A 19,214-nucleotide genomic window follows, 5' to 3' on the forward strand; every position below is an offset into this window, starting at 1 on the left:
CTGTTCATACCTTCACCAAGAATTACCACCTACCTATCTTCACCAAATCCAGGGCAGGCTTTGCTATCGCAGTTTTGCAGGGCATCCTAGCCAGCTCGCAGTCTTCTTGACTGCCTCCACCTTTTTCTTCAGCTTTGGGAATCAACCCAAATGTGATGACTGCAACAGTGAAACATGAAGAATATAGTACAGTTTGTACACTTACCATAAATGTAGATGTTGGAGTGTATTCACTGTTGCAGTCCTGGTTTCCCTCCCTCCATCCCCCTTCTCGCTCTCTCTCTCTTCCTCTCTCCTTACAGGAACTTTATTGTTATTTACTTTCTACAGGTGGTGTTCTTCCACCATAACCTAGCACCCTATTTGGGAGTATGTTGTTGTAAGATGTATAATCATCATCATCATGGTGTTCCTTGTTGTTGTAAGATGCATAATCATCATCATCATCTTGGTGTTCCTTGTTGTTGTAAGATGTATAATCATCATCATCATCATCATGGTGTTCCTTGTTGTTGTAAGATGTATAATCATCATCATCATGATGGTGTTCCTTGTTGTAAGATGTATAATCATCATCATCATCATGGTGTTCCTTGTTGTTGTAAGATGTATAATCATCATCATCATCATGGTGTTCCTTGTTGTAAGATGTATAATCATCATCATCATCCCCATGTTTCCCATTTTGTCTGTATGGGGTCAGGTTGTCATGGTGTCCATTTCCACCTCTCTTAATTCAGTATCACTGGCTTCTTCAACAGTTATGCCAGACTGGCTCCAAGTCTTCTGTCATGCAGTCCATCCATCTCTTTCCTAGAAGCCCTTGTTTCCTATTACCTTATTTTAGTCCCTCCCAAATCATCTTCACCAAATGATCTTCTGCTTTCTTGCACATATGCCCAAATCATTTTATTCAATTCTCTTTGATTGTCTGTGCAACTGGAGCTACGTTGGCTTTGAATGACACCTTTTCTGACTCTGATGAGGGTCTATGCCAATGAAGAGATCATGGCATTCAGCTCTGTCATACTGCATGCCAGAATTTTTTATTTTTTTTTTATATCCTACTTTCATCCCCTCCCCCTACTCTCACCTTGGTATGTCTGAGATTTTCTCCCCTTTGTGGACTTTATTGCAAAGGAAAGCCTAGGCAAGTGCCCCTCCATCAGACTGACCACCATACCTGTATCTGACAGTGGAGCTGTTAATCCAACCCTAGTTGCCTGGATCATAGGACAGTATCTGTCTATACCATGGCACTGGATTCACACAGAAAAATATTAAGGAAGTAAAACAGGGTGGGGTTGGCTTAATGGTTAAGGTCCTTTCCTCAGAGATACAGAGCACATGGTTTGATTCTCACCTCTGGTTATTGGCTAGGCTTGTAATAGTCTGTAGAATGATAGCCTAGTATTTACCTATGAACCTATAAAATGGCAGTTAAGGATGGAAGAACAGGTAGTGATCCAGGTAGAACACAGTTTGGGGTAGGATTTGAAATGTGTACAGACATATATGAAGAAGCACCCCAACCCCATGTGCAAAAATGGGAAAAAGGGAGTTGTGGATGGCTATGAAAAAAAAAAATTTTTTGAGGTTATAAGGGAATGGTTAGAAAGTGGTCTGAAAGATGGAGAATATGTGGATGGATAATTAAGTTTCTGTAGAGGAAAGAGGAAAGGGTTCATTTGAAGTGTTGGTGTCTAATAGCATTAGACAGGGGCACAGAAAATAATTTTCTTGGGTGACAAAACCAGGGTACCTTTTTGGCTAGGCTTGTATGGGCCCTAGGGCCAATGTTCTAGTACCTACCTATGAACCTATTAGGCAGTGTAGATTATAAAACAGTGCTAAACATATTGCAAAAACATGAGAAGATGTGACAAATCCTACAAAGTTATGGATTAGGCAGGAATGTAATACAGTTGGTAAAGGTGTGTACAGAGGTATTTGGGTTTGCAGTAAAATAAGGGGGGGCGAATGTTAAAAGGAAGTATAGTTAATTTTAATGTTAATAACTCTTTTTATATGTTGTATGTTCTTTGTGCAAAATAGCTATGTTTATATAATTTTATTATTTTTATTATTTTTTATAATTATTCCCCTTTGGGAAAAACCCAGTTCCCATGATTTACCATATCGATAGTAGTCCACTGAACACAGAAGGCCTTCTATGAGTTCTGGGAACACAGGTTGGCAGCAACCTCTCTTTTGACCACCACATTGCCACTGTGGTTAGAAAGTCTTTCTATGTGGCACATCTCATTACTAAGGGTTTTGCATCCAGGAAGAAAATGGTCATTGTCTCCCTCTACTTAGGTTCATAGGTAGGTACTAGGCTATCTGCCCTAGGGCATTTAGAAGCCTAGCCAGAATATGTTGGCTTTCGCCTCCCTTTTAGACTACATTCCTGAACCCCTGTCCAGCAGGGCCACAGAAGTGATCCCAGGAGTGAACCTACGATTTCCCATTCACTCATCTAGATTTCTCTTGAAGAGGGTCAGAGAGGGGCTCTGACTAACATGGACTGAGACTCTATTCCAGAGTGAGGGAAGCCTCTGGGATATGAATCTATCCCTCCAGCATGTCCTGTTTATAGCTGTGCTGAGGTTTAAATCCCTGAAGCGTGTAGCTCTAATGGATTTGGTTTTCTTGAGGTGGAGCATGTTCATTAGTTCCGGATTAGACATGGCCTTGTATGTCAGGCAGAGATTGCCTCTGAGTAGGCGGTAAGCAACTGATTAGAGCTGTAGTTTCTTTAGTCAAGCTGCATAGGGCATCTGTTTGAGGCCCACGATCCTCTTGCTGAGGTACTTTTGAGGTCTCTCCAGCTGTTGCAGGTGTCGGGTAATGTACATCCCAAATGGGGCATTGTACTCAATTATGGGCCTGATGAGTGATGAGTAGAGGGGCACAATGACCTCTCTTGATTTAGATGTGAACCCTTTTGTGATTAGGTGAGCTATATAGAAGGTTTTTCTAACCACTTTGGCAATGTGATTGTCAAAGGAGAGGTTACTATCCACTTGGGTCCTTAGATCCCTAATTACTTCTTCTGTACTTAGCGGATTACCTCCTGTGTGGTAGTTTGTGGGCACTTTGTTTTTCCCAAAGGGGATGACTTTACATTTTTTGGCATTTAGCATCAGGCCGTGGTTCTGACACCAGGTATCCGTCTCTGTAAGACCCTTCTGGAGGATGCTTGTGTCAGCCGGTGAGTTGATTATGGCTCCCAGTTTGCAATCATCTGCGAACTTGGTCAGCCACAGTCCTCCTGTGTTTGCCTGTACCTAACAGCGGTATATACCGAACAAGAGGGGTCCCAGGACAGAGCCCTGTGGGATGCCACTTGTAACCAGTTTAGAGTCAGATGTGGCACCCGTAACTCTGACCATGTGAGTTCTATCCCTGAGCCAGTTTGCAACCCATCTTGTGATGAATGGGTTGATATTTAGGCTGGTAATCTTATTTATGATACCAGAGTGGGGTATTGTGTCGAAGGCCTTTGCGAGGTCTAAGTAGGCTGTGTGGACTGCCTTTCCCTCATCTATGGCTTTGGTAACTGTTTTGAAAGAAGTCAGCTAGGTTTAGGAGGCAAGATCTGCATTTAACAAAACCGAATTGGGCAGGGTCCAGTGTCTGGAGGTTCCCATTGTCTTTGTTTATGAGATTCATGATGCATTCCATAGCCTTGCAGACCAGGCTAGTCAGGCTTATAGGGCGATAGTTCCCGGGATCCGTTGTGGCACCCCCTTTGTGGAGCGGGATTACCGTTGCTGTACGCCACTCTTTGGGTACATAACCTGTGGTGAGGCTGAGTTGGAACAGTGAATTTATGTGAGGGTTTAGTTCTTTTTGGAGTTCGTGTAAGGTGCAGCCTGGGATGCTATCTGGTCCCATTGATGCTGTGTTTTTTACTTTGGAAAGGGCTGCTTTCACCTGTGTGTCTGTGATATCAGGGGGACTGCATACTTCTGGGATAGACACAGGTCCTTTTGGGGGGGGGGTAAAGTTTGCACTAAACCTGTCCGACAAGATGTTGGCAATGTCAGTGGGTTCAGCGTACTTTGTGCCATTTTGCACCAGCTCAGAGCAGATTTGGGAGTTACCACCCAGATTCTTGACGTAGCTAAAGAAAGCCTTGTGATTATCTTTAGAATCTTTGGCAATTTTTCTTTCGAAGCTAGCCTTTGATGATTTTATGAGGGATCGAAGTTTCTTGCTAGTACTGATCAGGGATGCCTTCCCTTTTTGGGATTTTGCCCTATCATGTAATAGTTTCCTCCTCCTGTTGGAAAGTTTATTTATGGCCAGGGTCCACCAGACTGGTCTCCTGTTTTTGGAGGAGTGAGTCTTGGTTTTACTTGGGATGGCACGATCCATGCATTCCTGTAGGTGCTCATAGAATGCATTTGTGAAGGATTCTGCAGTTTGGGTAGCATTTTCCATTAGGCCTGGTGCTTTGAAGTTCTCCACCTCGGTCTTGAGAAGTGTGAAGTTTGCTTTTGAGAAGTTTTTCACAGTGGTTTCCTTGGCTGGGTGTGGGGTCAGGATGTGGATGTCCATAGTGATTAGTTTATGGTACGATCTTATCAACGAGAGGTTTGCCTCTGGTGTGCAACATTGAGCCCCCATGTTGGTGATGACCAGGTCCAATATGTTGCCCCCTCTTGTGGGAGTGGTGACCAGTTGTTCCATGGCATTTGAGTTTATAAATTCCAGGAACCATTGGGCAAAGGAGTTTGGACTTGAGTAGTTTTCCCAGTCAATGTTTGGGTAGTTGAAATCCCCCAATAGCATGGTGTTTGGTGAGACCTTCATATTCTCCAATGTTCTCAGGAATGCCGAGTGGGGGTCAAGGTGGGTGATCTGTAGCAGGCTAAAAACTGAAAAGCAGTTTTGCCCACTGTTAGTTGCACATGGATGGTCTCTGATGCCTCGTGCAGGGCCACTAACCTGGAGGTGTGGGTATCCTTGATGAAAATGGATACTCCCCTGCCTTTAGTATTTCGATCGGAGTTCTGGGGCCGAAAAGAATGGTATGAGTTATATCCTGGTAGTGCTGGGGTGCTCTCTGGAGCCTTGAACCAGGTTTCTGTTACTGCACAGATATCGATTTTCTCTATACTAAGGAGTGCCTCGAGTGCGTGCATCTTGAGGTTTAGACTTCTGGCGTTGAGTAACATTACCCTTAGTTTTTTGTTTCTTGTATTTTCTATGGAGGTGGGTTTGTCTTTTGAGCCTTGCCTAAAAAAGGCACTATGGGGGTGGCAAGAGCCTTAGCCAGTATTCGAAAGCCTAAGGGTGACAGGTGCAAGCCATCTCTAGCGAAGCAACGTGGCTTGTTGAGCATGTCATCCCAGGCTGACAGACACTGGATCCCATTTGAATGACACCAATAGCTTAGCCAATTGTTAAAATTGATCATTTTGTCCTTATACTGTGGCAACATTCTTGGTGAGGGCAAGATGCTACTCAGGGTCAGGGTCATACAGGCCTGGGCTACATGATCCAAGAGCTCCTCTATGTCTCTTTTCATGTAGTCTAAGGAGGTACGTCTCAGGTCATTCACACCAACATGGACAATGACAGAATCATATTTGTACATGCTGTGGAGTGACCTGAGTGCTTGTGTTATGTGGCAGATCCTGGCACCCGACAAGCAGCTTACAGTGACCTTCTCCTTGTTCAGTCTGGTGAGCGGGGCGTCAGTGTGCCTGATAATAGAGTCGCCTATTACTAGTTATGCAGATAAAAAAAGAAATAGCCAAAAATATAGATATAGAAGTAGCATTCTCTACCTATGTCTTTGTTTCTATTACTAGTTACTTAGCCTTAAGGGCTGCGACTGTGTGGTACACTGACTTTGTGAAGTATGTGATACGTGAGAGTTGTTAGGTGGTAGCAGTTGCTTGGATGTCTGCTTTGGAGGTCTCTGCTGCTTTGGCAGATTTTTATTTAGAGCCTTCGAGTATGTTTTTGTGAGTTTGTGTCTTGTTTGCTGATATGATTGGTCTGTGTGAGACTGGTTGTGTGCGTGTGGTTTCCTTCTCCTCCTGACTGACTGTGCCAGTCCTGAGTTGAGAGAGCTCGGCCTCCAGTTTGGCTGTATAGTTGCATCTCTCACATACATTTGAGTTTGTTGGAGGGAGGAGAGGGTTTTCTGTGTACATAAGGCAATTGTAACATTGCCTCAAGATTCCCAGATTCACCAGCTGGACTGGAGAGTATACCTGAAACTGCACTTTGGACATGCCTGGATAGTTTAAAGAACTGTTTTGTTGATTGTCGGGAATGGATGAATAGGGAGCCTTGTACTTCTAGATAGTATAAGGGGGTGTAGTGCTATAGTATGTTAGTGCTTTACTGAGAAATTTGAGCAAATGCTGGGCTGTAGAAGGAAGGTTGAGTGCTTACTTTGAGAGTTTGACTAGTTCTAAGACAAAAATTGAAGATCAGACTTTGTGGAGCCGGGAAAAGTTTAAAACTGCTTAAACGGCACTGCGCAAAATCGTGCAAATGCAGGTTTTAAGGCAGGGAGCGAGAAAGAGATAGGAATTAGCTCAAAACGGCCAATAAGCTACTAGTTGCTGGGCTGAGACCACTCCTCCAGGGACAGATAGGCTGCTCAGAGCTCCCCACTCTCACTGGTGAACAGAGAAGCTTCCTCCTATCCAAGTAAGGATATGGGCAACACAGGAACTATACCACAGCCCGGAATTCAGCAAACCTGAAATCTGGACTACTCTACTACTAGTGACAGGTTTGCCGTCGGAGGTGGAGGCACCTATTTTGACCTTGTGGTTCCTGTCAGTAATTCAGTTGGTCACCCTCCTAACAAGATAGGGATTTATGCCAAGCTGTGTTAGTTTTTTGATGATGCCTGAGTGGAGGATTGTGTCAAAGGATTTGGCCAAATCAAGATAAGCCATATGACTTTCCCTCATCCAGGGCCTTGGTAACAGTCTCAAAAAGGTCAACCAGGTTCAACAGGCAAGATCTGCCCTTGACATATCTGAACTGGGTGGGGTCAAGTGCTTGGAGATTGCCTATGTCCTTGTTTATGAGGTCCATAATAATATGCTCCATGGCTTTACAGATCAGACTTGTCAAGCTAATGAGGCAGTAGTTTCCAGGGTCAGTAGGGACACCACCTTTGTGCAAGGGGATGATAATGGCAGTTCTCCACTCTGCTGGAATGAAGCCTGTAGTTAGGCTGCGGTTGAATAGGATGCTCACTGACAAAGTCAGTTCTTGCTAGAGATGGTGAGAAATACAGCCTGGGTTACTATCAAGTCCCATGGAAGCTGTGTTCTTTGCCTTGGATAGGTCCCTTAACATTAGATCTATGGAGATGTGAGGTGCGGGACAAGTATCAGGGATGCCAAATGGGCCTTTGAGTGGGACAGGGACTGAACCTGTCTGCTAGCAGGTTGGCTAAATCAATAGGATCAGTGTATGTGCTACCATTAAGTACTAATGCAGAACAAACATTGGCTTTGTGGGTTACCCTTTGTTTTGAAGGCTAGATTGGATTCATAAATGGCTTTGGAGGTTTTCACTAGTGATCCAGTTTGCTTGTTGAGGCTAAGGAGGGAGTTTTTCCAATTGGGAATTTGTGCCTTTTTACTCTTGGACAACAGTTTCTTCCTTTTGCTGTAAAGCCTGTTGACAGAGGATGTCAGTCAGAGAGGTTTGTGATTCCTTGAGGAACAGGTTTTAGTTCTGTTGGATATGGCTGAGTCCATGCAGTTGTACAGGTGCTTGTGTACTGCATTGATGTACTGTTCAGCATAGTTGTCTGTATCCTCTGAGGGGTTTGGTGGTGGTGTGAAGCTACTGCTACTCTCCCTTAGAAGGCTGTAGTCAGCTTTTGAGAATTTGTTTAGCCTGGTTTCTGCTGGGGGGGGGGCAGGATAAAAAGTTCAAATGAGACAGACTGATGGACTGAACTCACCAGGGAAGAACTCACTATGGGGGTGGTCACCCATGTTGGTGAAAACCATGTCCAGAATGTTATCTTCCCTTGTGGTGGGAGGAGAAGAGCTGGTCTAGTGTGTTAGAACTGATGAAGACAAGGAATCATTGGGTGAGTGAGTGGATTAGTGCAGGAATAGTATAACCACTGTATGGTGGAGTAGTCAAAGTCACCAAGGATCAGGGTGTTAGGTGGTACTTTGATGGAGTAAAGTAGATCCAGGTAGGAGAAGTGGGTGTCCTGAGTCATGGAGGGGGATTGGAGGAGGTTCTATAGCTGGCTATAACTTGGATGGGTGTCTTGCCAATTGTCAGTTACACCTGGAGTAGTTTTAGTGTATCATGCTGGCAAACCAGTCTGGAGGTGTGCTTGTCTTTAATGAAGATAGAGGCTCTACCACCCTTAGTCTTCCCGACAACATTTTGTGGTTGGAATGTGTGGAATGAGGTATAGCCTGGTAAGGCAGGAGTGCTCTCTGCAGTCTTGAACCAAGTTTCCCTGACTGCACAGATGTCTGATCTTGCAGTGTGAGGAGAGCCTCCAGTGAGTGCATTTTTAGGTTAAGGCTCCTAGCGTTAAGCAGTATGACCTTCAATTTGCTTTTTGGCAGATCTTTTATGTTGAAAGACTTGTCTTTGGGGCATTGCCTAAAAAAGGCAAAATGGGGGGAGGCAAGAGCCTTGGCCAGAATCTGGAATCTCAGGGGTGACAAGTGGAGGCCATCTCTGACAAAACATTGAGGCCGGTCAACTATGTTATCCCAGGCAGACAGATACTGGATCCCCTTGCAATGACACCAGGAACTACACCAATTATTAAAGTCAATTATTTTATGTTGGTATTGTGGTATCATTTGTGGTGAAGGTAGGATGCTGCTTAGAACTAGGGTCATATCTGCCTGGGACACATACACTGACAGCTCACAGACAACTGACCATGATCTTTTCCTTGTTGAGCTTGGTGAGGGTGACATCGATGTGTCTCACAATTGAGTCGCCAGTGCCTAGTATGTTTGGTTTATTGTTATGTTTTATGGGCTGTGTGAGTTTATTGTTATGCCTTATGGACTGTATTTGTGAGACACTGGTGTGTTGTCTGCTGTCTGTGTTGTGTTTGGTGTTGTGTGTGGAATGTTTGTGAGTGTGTTTTGGAGGTCTCCGCTGTTTAAGTAACTTTTTATTAAGGACCTCTGCATAGGTGGGTTTGTGTTGTGCTTGGCTATGTGATGTGGGTGGTGTGGTGTTTGTGCTGACAATTCCTCTTTGTCAGGAGTAGTGTCTGTGGCATGAGAGACCATGGATTCCAGGTTACTGATATAGATGCATTTCTCGTAAGAAGAATTATGTGCTAGGAGAGAGGGTTGTCAGTGAACATCAGGCAGTTGCTACACTGTCTCAGTATGCCCATGTCAACCGGGCTGGCAGGAGAAACTGATGGAAATTGTCCAGACATAGTGTTCTGAGACTAGGATGGACTTATGGAAAGAGGGTTTTGATAAGGGTTTGTCCACAAGCGTGTAGGCCACAAAAACTTTCTTAAATATAAAATAACTGGCCTGAAGGCCAAGTGCTAAAATCAAAACTAAGAGGTTTAGAATAACAGACAAATTTAATCAGGCTACTAACAATCAGTAATAAATGCAGCAGAATAAAAGCACATGGACACTTATGAGCAAGCAGCAAAGCAAAATAAGTAAATAAAGTAGGAAGAACACAATTACAGTAAAAACAGCTGAATAAAGGGATTTTTTTAAAAGTGGAGAGGGAGGAAACAGAACATAATTCAAGATTAAGAAACTAAGATTAGCCTCCCCAAATGCTCTCTCTGTACACAGTACACAGAGCTGATAAGATGGAACTGGGAGGAGTGTCCAGAATCAAAGAAGCAAAGGGGTAGTCCTTCCCAAATAATCACACTATACTCAGTAGCGTGAGCAAATGAGATGGGACTGGGACGAGTGTCCAAAATCAAATTTACAGCAGGGGTGGACAATTCCAAAGCCACCAAGTTTAAGAATACAACAACACTTGAGCTGGAGGGTGGAAAAAAAACAAAATGCAGACAGAGACCAGCAATATCAAGCAAATAAATATATAAATGTAGCAGTTTTGTTAACTATCACTGAAACAGATCAAGTGCAAAAAGTATACTTATATAAGCTTTGTGTGTCCAGATGGCTGTAAAATCAGTCACAGCAAGGCTACAAGGAGCAGCTCTGATACTGACATAACTAATCATCCTACCTTTTATCACAATATAAACTGAATATAATTGACTTAAATAACTGGTCAAATTTTGGTGTCATTCCAAGGGTATCAGATATGTGTCAAGTCTGATAGTTGGTGCAGAGGGATAAGGCACTCAGCTGCTCCTATGGTACAGGGTTTGAGGCCCTCAGACCTCATTTGCCTACTGTGTGACTTTGAGCAAGTCACTTAGCCAGACATTAAGCCTTGGTCTCCCCTGAAAAGGGATTGTTTATCCACTGGGCTTACCTGGTTATCAAAAGGGTATTGTATGCTTGCTTGGAAGTTGATGGTCAACAGTCACTGCCTCTGGACCAACAAAGACTTAACTACTTTGCAAGGTATGGCCTGCATCTCTATCCTGCAGGTTTCTGTATATTGACAATTTTTCTACCTCCAAGGTGCTTTTTCAAGCAACAGTATTCTGCTCCAAATACCAGCTGAACCAAACCAAATCAGGACAGTATAAATGTAATCCAGCTCAATGCTTGAAGCCTCAAAAAATCCCCTTCCTAGAAGAATTCCTGACCTATGAAGCATGACTCCTGTGCAGTGATAATGTAACCTCCCTACCAAAATTAAATGTATTCCATTCATTAAGCCCTTTACTGAGGGTATCTGTGTTCCAGATGGTGGTGTGTCCTTATTCTTTTGCAAGTTTAGCACATCTAGATTTGTACAGCAAGATTCTGAACTCTTCCACATTCTCATAACTATAAATAAGATGTTCTTCGTGTTTCACTGTTGCAGTCATCACATTTGGGTTATCCCTGGCAGGGTAGCCCTTGGCCGGCCCGAATACCAGAGGCTTAGTATTTCGCATCAGTTACTCTCGCTTTAGGACTGATGTCAGGTCATCAGTACTATAAAGTAAGGCAGCTGACGCCATTACATCAGTCTTCTTGCTGTGGAGCCCGAAGCAGAAGCAGTTCGCACGAGTGCCAGTCAGCCGCTACCTGAGATTCATCTTCAAATTGAAGCTGAAGTCTTCTAAAGCTAAGTACCCCGTTGGGGATCCTTTTTTCTTGCACTAACCAAAGTCAGAAAAAATTAACAATTGTCTCACATGTGGAAAGCAAATACCACACCAAGACTTTCATTCTTAATGCGTCACTTGCTTAAGCCCAGACCGCGACGTCCCCTGCTGTCACTTCTGTGCTTTGTTCAATGCCAGAACTATACATCATCGGGCCCTTATTGTAGCTAGATAATTTCGTTTACAGTCCTTGAATTCTGATATGGCTTTGGTAAGCCATCCAACAACAGATCTTCCAAAAAAACGTAAAGATAAAGACAGAGCCAGATCGCACAGGTCCAAACCTACTGACGACGCTCCCGTTAAGCTAGTCGTCAGTTCTCTGGTCCTCAGTGAGGCACTTTCGCAGCCCCTGATTCCTGCTTCTGTGGCCACTACTGAGACCCTTTCGGAGTCCAGTATGCTGCAAAACTCTTCTTCAACTAAGGATCCTGCTGTCGTCTTTACCTTGGATGGGTCCAGAGCCTCCGGGCAGGCACTGCCTTCAGAGGAAGTCCTTCGCACTACCAATTCTCGACACAAACCGACTTCTTTCGCGACTGCCATTCTTTCAAAAACTACCGAGTTTCTTAGGCCCAGGTTACAAACCACACCCAAGAAACTGATGACCCAATCTCAGGCACCTGCTTTGTTGTTCAGTCTCAAATGCTTGAAATGGCAGAAGACCTTATCATGCTGATCAGGGGAAGCCAAGCTACCCCTTCCAGAGAGATCTGTCCTCTGTAGTTTTGTCTGAACAGGAGTCCGATGACTCTGATGCATCTTGAGTATGAAGACATGCAGTCCCTCACTACTTATGAGGATTCTGATGCTGAGGATTCCATTCCTTCAGCCTCTCCCCCAGAGGATTTTTCCTTTGGGAAAACCCTTCACACCTTAAGGGAACATTTCCAGTGGGAAAGTCATGACTACCCTCAGTCTAAAAAGAGCCTCAGGGAATTCTGAGATCTTCCACAGCACAGACTCCTGGCCATCCCGCCAGTCCTGGATGTTGTGAATGATGTTTTCCTGGAATCCAGCATGACTCCTGCACCCAGAAAACCAGACAGGTATTACAGAGTCCATGACTCACACAAATTTCTTTTTAAAAATCCTACTGCTGACCCTGAGATAATTTCTCAAGGGCCTAAAGGAATTAAAGCAACATCTGCTAAGAATCCCACCCCCTCAAATAGGATTCCCGAGCACTAGACAGATGGAGTAAAAAAGTATACACCTCAGCTACTCTTGTTATCAAAGCACTAAATTGTCAGTTCCATATGCTAAAATTTCAGCAACATACCCTGGAACTTCTAAAACAAAAATGTCTTCCTTTCCTGCTTGTGCAGAATCTAAGGAGTTACACGAGTTAATGCATTCTGCAAGTCAAGTAAAAAAACACACCTTGCACTGTGGTTTTGATGCCCTAGAAGCTTCTTGCAGGGCAGCAGTCACCAGTTCTGTCCTTAGAAGCTATGCATGGCTTAAGGAACAGCCCTTGCCAGACCATGTTAAATCTAAATTGTTGGATGGCCCCTTGCACAAAGACAACTTATTTGGCACTAAGGCAGAAGAGGTCTTACAAAAGATGGAAGAAAAATCAAAATCTATGCAGACAGTTAAGGATTTCTTACAGGTCCAGCCACACAGGTTCAGCAGGCATTTTCCCTCCAAATCACTGGTCCTTTCCTGCTCCCACCAGGTCAGTTCAGCCCAGACCCTGGGGAACCACAGACAGCAGCCACAGGGAATGCAGAGATCTAAGCAGTGGACTACTTCTACTTCACAACCGGGGAGTTCTAAGCCACCCCCTTATGGTAAGAACTTGCAATGAATCTCCTCCCCCACCCCCTCCCTCTGCCCAAGTCCACTTACCCCTAGGAGGAAAACTCTCCTTTCACGCAAACACCTGGGCCACCATTACCAACGACCACTGGGTTCTCAACATAGTGTCCCAGGGATACAAATTTTCTTTCCACACCCTTCCACCTCCAAAAGGGTTCCCAGATCTACCTCAAAAACAGTGGGCAGAGGTGTAAAAGCAAGTTCTTTCCCTGCTCTCCATGAGGGCAGTAGAGCACATTCCTGCAGAACAGAAAGGCCAAGGTTTCTACTCCAGACGTTTTCTGGTACACAGGAAAGAGGACACCTGGCACCCCATCCTCGATATATCCATTCTAAGCACCTTCCTGGTGATCCCAAAATTCAGAATTCTCACCCTACAGCAGCTGCTGCCCGTGCTCTCTAAGGATGCTTGGCTAGCCACCCTAGACCTAAAGGAGGCCTACCTCCACATTCCTATCAGGGAGTCATGCAGGAAATATTTCCGTTTCAGAGCAGGATCTCAGCACTTTCAGTTCTCTGTACTTCCCTTTGGCTTATCTACTGCTCCCAGAGTTTTCACAAGATGTCTGGCTCCAGCTATTGCCTTTTGCAGACAAAGGAATATCCAGATTTACCCATACTTAGATGACTGCCTAATTCAGGCAGACAGCCAGGAAATGCTGCTCAAGCACCTGACCTTTGTAAAGTCCCTACTTACCTCCCTAGGGTACACAATCAATGAAAAGAAATCCAAACAGGTACCCACCCAAAGGATTATATTCCTGGGAGCAAGCCTGGACACAGCATTCCAGATAGCATTCCTTACACCAGAAAAGCAAACCTTCCTGACAGCCTACTTCTCTCAACTAGCCACCAGACACCAACTATCTGCAAGGAAAATCCTGCAAGCTCTGGGGTTCATGGCATCTTGCATTCTACTCCTTCCATATGCCAGACTGCATATGAGGAAACTTCAATGGTACCTAAAAAGCCTTTGGTGTCAACACTCTCAAGACCTGGAGACACTTATATCTATAATATCTTGCCTCAGAAAAGATTTTCTTTGATGGGCAACAGCATGCTCCCTCAACAAAGTACTACCTTTCTCACCACTCCATGCTGCCCAGACCCTCACCACAGATGCATCAGATTATGCATGGGGTGCACACCTGGATGGCAGGTGCATCCATGGCCAATGGAGCCCACAGCAAATCCATCTGCACATCATCCAAAAAGAGATGATGGCTGTCCAGCACGTCTTGATAGTTTACAAGCCCCTTCTCTCCCCAGGGGTTCTCCTGATCAAAACAGACAACACAACTGTGATGTGGTATATCAACAAACAGGGAGAGACTCAGTCCTATCCTCTATGCAGGCTGGCCATGACCCTTTGGCGCACAGCCTCTGCCAAGCAACTCCACCTGTTAGCACAATTCCTGCCAGGTTCTCTCAACTCCCTGGCAGACCACTTGAGCAGAAATCTTCTGGATCCACTAGTGGCAGCTCAACAGAAGAACCTTCACCCTAATAACTCAGAAATGGCCACCCTGAAGGTCAACCTCTTTGCCTCCCACACTAACCATCAGCTCAGCAAGTTTTGCACCAGGGAGCATCACTGCATGGCTTGGAAAGTGGATGCCCTGTCCTTTCCCTGGGTCAGTCTATCGGTCTATGCCTTTTCTCCATTACCTCTCATTCCCAGGGTACTGCTCAAAATAAAGGAGGAAAAACCAGGGACAATCCTTATAGCTCCAGACTGGCCTTGCCAGCACTGGTACCACTTGCTGCGCAGCCTGTCCCCTCTGCCACCTTGGCATATCCCTCAGATTGCAAACTTCCTGACTCAGAGGGAAGGGGAATTCATGCATCCCCAATTGCAGACACTCAGTTTGGCAGTTTGGATTATTCCCTAACACCCGATCAATCTGCCAACGTCAGCAAGCAGGTTCGTGATGTTATACGTGAGGCCAGGTGCCCTAGCACTATTTGTCTTATGCTGACAAATGGAAAAGGTTCTGCACCTGGATTCAGGCTAAGGGAGCTGATACGGCACAGCCCTCCCTGTCTCTCATCCTGGATTACGTAGCTGACCTGCTACACGGGGAATTCTTCTTTTCCTGTATTAAAATTCATGCCTCTGCTTTCTCTGCTCATTTTCCCACTGAGCAGCCCTTTTTCTCACACCCTCTGATCAAACAGTTCCCAAGAGGGGCTAACAAGTTGAGGCCACCCAGAAGAGCACCAACCCCAGCTTGTGACCTTAACTTTATGTTGGAAAAGCTCCCCCTCCCCTTCAAACCTGCCTCTTCAGCAAATCTAAAATTTCTCTCTTGGAAGACAGCTTTCCTTCTGGCCATCACTTAAGCCAGAAGGGTCTCCGAGCTGCAAGCACTCATGGCTGTGGAACCCTTCATCATTTTCCATGCTGGCAGTGTATCCCTTAGGACTAACCCATCGTTCATGCCCAAGGTGGTGTCCAGTGTGGCTCTCAACCAATCCATTAATTTGCCCACCTTTTTCCCTAACCCACAGAACAAAGGGGAAAGGATCCTACACTCTCTAGATGTGCACAGATAGCTCAGATTCTATCTAGACAGGACTATATCCTTAAGAAAGTCTGATCAATTGCTGGTTAGCTTTGCTGCAGGGGCAGGGGGCAAAGCCATCTCCAAACAAACCATCTCCAAATGGATAGCACACTGCATCCATTTCTGCTACAAATAACATGGAAAACCTCCCCCAAAGGGGGTCAGGACTCACTCCACCAGAGCAGCCTCCACCTCTGCAGCTTTCATCAGAGGAGTCCCCACCAGGGACATCTTGGAGGCTGCCACTTGGACATCTGTTCACACCTTCACCAAATATTACCACCTTTTCCAAATCCAGGGCAGGATTTACCTCTGCAGTCTTGCAGGGCATGCTAGCCAGCCCTTAGTTTCCTTGACTGCCTCCACCCTTTTCCTCAGCTTTGGGAATCAACTCAAATGTGATGACTGCAACAGTGAAACACAAAGAACATAGTACAGTTGTGTACACTTACCATAAATGCAGATGTTCGAGTGTATTCACTGTTGCAGTCCTGGTTTCCCTCCCTCCACCCCCTGTTCTTTTTTCTCTTTCCTTACATGGGACAATATTGGTATTTACTTTCTACTGGTGGGGTACTTCTACCAGAACCTGGCTCCCACTTGGGGGCTGCTGACAGGTTAGGTCAAGAAAAACTGATGTAATGGTGTTGGCTGCCTTACTTTATACTATTAATGACCTGACGTCAGTCCTGAAGTGACAGCAACTGATGCAGAAATACTAAGCCTCTGGTATTCGGGCCGGTCGAGGGCTACCCTGGCAGGGATAACCCAAATGTGATGACTGCAACAGTGAATACACTCAAACATCTACATTTATGGTAAGTGTACACAGCTGTACTTTCTCTTGCCATATCATACCAAATTACAAACCCCACTTCTATGACACCCACTACCCATGAGGTATATCTAAACAAGTTTGAGTCTCTCACCACTGAATGAAGCACTACTATTTTGGGGGATTTCAACTATCCATTTTTAAACAAGAAGACATACTCTAATACAAAACATACAGACAATGCTTTTTACAATGTCATCAGTATTAAACCTAATTGTGCACTGCCCTAAAAAGGCTTCAGAATTACTTGACTTGGTCATCTCAGATATAACACTACTGTGCTCCACACATACAGCCACATGTCAGATCTAACCACCATTCAGTAACCTTCATGGTAAAGGACAAACAAAATGCCCACAAACCTTACTATCTTTAGGGATGTCTCAAAGGCTGTCAGAAAAATATGTAGTAATGTGTGTATTAGTAATATGCTTAGTGCATTTAGAGCTTGAAAAGGGTTAACACATTTATTCTATTTCATACTGCATAAATCTGTACAAACTGCAGATACTTTCTGACCTTGTACTGTTAGCTAAAATCTTGCTTGTGCCTTGGAAATTTACTGAGAAGCAGATGATTCCTGCTTATGTTAGGAAAATAATGAATAGAACAATACTACTTGTATGAAACTTAGACAAGAAGTTCCGCTTGTGCTATGAGAAAATACACAGCTGTAGAAGTTACAGATAATTAGGACAAAGCCTGTTTGAAAATATGAACTGCAATCAGCATTTGCTTGTATCTGAGTTAGAAAGGTACCTTGAAATGTAACACTGTACAATAGAGGCCTGTAAACAGATTAGTGCTCACCAAGGCCAGGTTGTTTTTCTCAAAATGTTTCTCACAAATCTAGTCATGTCAGCAGAAAATCTGAGTAACATCTGCTGTAGAACAATACTGAAAGTTGTGTTTGATTATGTCAGCCATAGAAGGCCATGTCTTGTAAAACAGTATAAGAATAGCATGTTTCCTGTTAGTAGTTAGACAAATCCTTGTATTTGCATGTTTTTGTCTCCTTGAAGCAAGTTATTAAATGTGCCTTAACTGAACCTTATGTGTATTGGTCTTTGAAGTTTTTTCCGTTGACAGATTGGTCCTTCGGGCCGGAAACCCTCACTTTGCCTCGGATCAGACAGGCCAGGTGGCTTTAAACCGTACGGGGAAGAAACCACATCGGTTCTTCTTAGTTGAAAAGCCCTCCGACTGAATTGTCGTACAAAAGAGGCCAACCACTTTCTGATCTGCGACTGAAGGACGGGTTTACTCGAACCAGGTGATCAATCACGAAGGCTCAGGTAAGGTGAATCTACCTTTTTTTTCTGTTTTAGATCAGGGACTAGATTTGCATTGTTTTTGTCAGGACTATTATTATTATTATAAGTCAGGGACAAAAAAAGATTGCTGTCTTGTCATAGATCAGGGAAACAGAGCAGGTAGGCAGTCATTCTGAAGAGACTATAACAAAATCCGTGGTACCACGTTAAAAATAAGGAGTTACATAACGATTAAAAGGGTAGAACAAAATGGGTAATAATTGCACAAAAAGACCCCAAAATCCGCCGTTAACCGAAGACGTGAAATACATGCAGTCACAGCGTGCTGATAATATTAAATACTATTCAAAATGGGTTAATAAGTATGAATTTGATGGTAAATTAGAAAAACCCTCGCTTGTCAAACTTATCAAACAGCTTAAAACCGATTCTAAAGGTCGGGTAAAAAAAAACAACGTCAATTAGGAATTCCTCAGGCACACAGGTGGATTGAGGAAGTAAACCGAAGGGAACAAAAGAATAATGATTCAAAAGCAATGTTTTTAGATAAGGAGGACAATAACTTAGTAATAGCATTGGCCCCTCCGCCTCCCTTACCGGAATATGAAGCAAGTGAACAAGTTAGTCCACCCCCGCGATATCCTGCTGTCACGGTAAATAGAGACACTACAAAAGCGAAACCGTTTATTAGAGACCCCGTCGAGACCAGGTCTCGAACACGGGCAGGAAACTCAAAAGGGGACATTGAATTATATCAAATGGGTAGAAATTCACGATCTATGAGTGAAGAAGAAATATGCCCACTTATAGAAGTGCCTAATCCTCAGGCAGGGCAAGAAGGTCAGAACCCGACTATTCTAGTGTATAGACCCTGGACTCCAGAAGACATCCGGAAAGCCACTGAGGGAATTCCCCATCCAAAAGTTAATTTTAGAAAGTTTTTTAGAAGATTTGCAAGGAATGAGGCTAAGTTATAATTTAAATGGAGAAGAGGTAGAAAAAGTAATCAGACAAATTGTGGAACCAGATTGGCACATGATTAGTGGTGACTGGAATCCCCGTGATGCTGCGCTCAGGCCCCTCCCACATAGCAGCGCAGAATTAGACAACAGAGTGAAAGGTCTTACAGACCGCATCTCTGAGAAATGGAAGCCTAGGGCAGACTGGACTTGCATTAATCAATGCATCCAACAGGAAGGTGAAACTATTGACAGATATTATGCCAGACTATTAGAATGCTTTAATAACCATTGTGGAATGCAGGTTCCTGAAGATCAGACACAAGATTCCCCATATGAGCAGCAGTTAAAGAATGCGTTTTTGAAAGGCAGCATTGCACCCATAAGCAGTTTTATTACAAAGCACATGGTAGATCATCATACAAGCAGGTTACAGTCATTACTTGAATATGCTAGGCATGCCGAAAGGCATTTTAATAGCAAAAAGAAAAAGAA

This window comes from Protopterus annectens, chromosome 3.part1 (genome assembly GCF_019279795.1).
Source record: "Protopterus annectens isolate FY-2018-M chromosome 3.part1, PAN1.0, whole genome shotgun sequence".
NCBI lineage: Eukaryota > Metazoa > Chordata > Ceratodontiformes > Protopteridae > Protopterus > Protopterus annectens.